This window comes from Lycium ferocissimum, unplaced genomic scaffold (genome assembly GCF_029784015.1).
Source record: "Lycium ferocissimum isolate CSIRO_LF1 unplaced genomic scaffold, AGI_CSIRO_Lferr_CH_V1 ctg21412, whole genome shotgun sequence".
NCBI lineage: Eukaryota > Viridiplantae > Streptophyta > Magnoliopsida > Solanales > Solanaceae > Lycium > Lycium ferocissimum.
The window spans coordinates 2,945-5,447 of record NW_026719684.1 but is presented as its reverse complement, the minus strand read 5'-3'; the positions used below and the strand labels follow the sequence as shown (position 1 = coordinate 5,447).

At 36.1% G+C, this 2,503-nt stretch overlaps 1 pseudogene; it reads right to left on the bottom strand.

Annotated features, from left to right (window-relative positions):
• Window positions 1-269: 269 nt before the first annotated feature.
• LOC132043119 (L10-interacting MYB domain-containing protein-like) lies at window positions 270-1,488 on the bottom strand (annotated as a pseudogene).
• Window positions 1,489-2,503: the final 1,015 nt, after the last annotated feature.

The following is a 2,503-nucleotide window of genomic DNA, read 5'->3' as shown; positions in this document are numbered from 1 at the left end:
GAGTCTCATTTCCTCGTAATATCTCTTGAATAAACTCATTTTCAGAGCGCATTGATGTACCACAAGGTTCTTTGCATAGGTATTTTTCATAATACATCAAAATGTATTTACCTGTTATATGACATAAAGCCATCCGCTCCTTCTCATCTTGCTCTCTCCGAATCTCTTCTAGTTCTTGATCTTCGTCATCTAACAAATCACTTAAATGAGGAGATACCACATTGCTAATATCCAAACTCTCCATTTAACTGAAAATGGAAATGACTCAATCAGCCCATTTTCTTAAGGTGTAATTGATAGTTATACTCCAACCAAGATTTCCGAGCTTCATCAGTTTCCATCTTAAGAAACAGTTGACGTACATCCTTCTTTAGAAACATGTTGCAAACGTAGTTGTACTTTCCACTCCCCAGCAAGAATATCGAGAAAAATTTGCCAACACATTCATACACTTATCGATGACGGGATCATCACATCAAGGGGATGTAGCAGTGCTTTTGCTAGACATAAACTCCACTAGAGAGTGTATATCCTCTCTCATTGATGCCGCACCAGATTTTGCCTTATTTTTTTTGACTTGAGTGCTAGTGCCAATCTCATCAATTGAACCTCGTCTTTTAAGTGACGGCTTAGGAAACATAATAGGATCCACATTCTGTATATCATCACTTTCATCATTCCCTTCATCACTAGGATTGATTAAGTGTTCTTTGTCATAGCCACCAATATCATTTGTTCGTTCTTCATCAAGATCTACTCGAATGCCAGACATTTGTTCTTGATTCGCTGCACGTGCTCTTTCTCCAGTAGCAACAATATCGTAAAAACAATGCATTATAGCGATACCATATAAGTGAAAGATCTATTTTCCTGAACTTATTATATCGATCATCCTCCTGTAGCAAAAAATTCAAAACTACTTTAAACAAACCAAGAAATTTAGCAATGAAAGAAAAAAGAAAGACATATAGAAAAATGTGAGAGATGTACCTTAATTTTTCGCTCCTACCTTGATCATCATCTCCTGCCATAATTGTATTTTTCGTGGCATCCCATCCTAAAGTCAGTCTCCCTCTCATCAACTTCTTAAAAGAATCCAATCTTTTCATGTTATCCCAATGATTTTCATTTGTTTTTTATCATAGTTTCTTCCTGGCTCTATTGAATTCTTCAACAACATTATTCCACCCATCTCTATTTAAATGAGTGTGTGGTCTACGTCCTGTCTAATCTCATTTTCACACAAATCTATAAATTTAATGTTGGCATCATCATCCCACTTAGCATTACTTCGTGCTTTACTAGTTTCCGGCATGATTGAATGTAAACAATCTGAAGAAAGGAGAAATAAACGTTCATGAACTCTGCAACATCATAATGTTGGCAGCCCAATAACTAAACACACAGCCACAATTCCCTAGTCGCAGCTTTTTGTACACATACCAAAATAGACGGATAATAAAGAAGAAGTGGAAGCATAAAAAATATTTGATTCTGGTGAGGAAGGAACAGAGGAATGGAAAGACAATTAACAAACGCTACAATCAGATAAAACTGTCAGGGAGAATCTTCTAACACAATTTCTCACCGGAATTAATTTAGAGCATCAGTGGCAGAAAAATGGTCCTTTAGATGCTTATTCAAGAAAAAGAAAAAAGAGAAACCCTTATTTTTTTATTATTATATTTAGAACTTTTTTTTGGATAGGTATTATTATATGTAGAACTACAAATTATACATCCAATTTGTGTCCCATTACTATGAGTTAACTCAGTTAAATGATGGACAAATGCAACAAAAGGATAGTAGTCATGCATAAGCTGAAGCAATGAATGAAAGACCAATGTCTATTATTTTTTAATTTTCCACTCGTGTTGGATTCAGTTTCTCTTTGATAGTGATTGGCATTTATGTTCATGGGAAATACCTTAATGTCTGGCTTAAGTACTATTACTAAAATGGTTGGATTAAGGGGTCATTTGGTACATGAGGTGGGATATCTCATGGGATTAGTTATCTCGTTTCTATATGGGATAGCTAATACCCTAAACCAAGTATGGAATAAAGTTAATCTCAAATTTTATCTTGAGATTATTATCCTTATCCCATGTATCAAACCACCCCTAGGCTACAATCAGTGGTTAAGTGTGGGAAGTTCTTTGTCAGGAACATGTACACTTACCTTATGCCACAATATCAGAAAGTTCCCTGGAGAAGTATTGCCCTGCAGCCAAATGTTCATCCAAATCACTTTCATCCTATGGTTAGCAGCTTGGAGGAGATGGGCTACAGTTGATTGATTACTTAAATTTGGCATTAGAGTTCCCACGGACTATGTGTTCTGTGATTTAGCTGTTGAAACTCTAGACCACCTTCTGTTTGAGTGTCCTGTTACAAGGGGACTATGGAATAGGCTTCTATGTTGGATGGGAATTTAAAGATCTATTGGGTGCTGGCATGCTGAACTTTAATGGTTTGTAGTTGGGCTAAGAGGATATCAGGC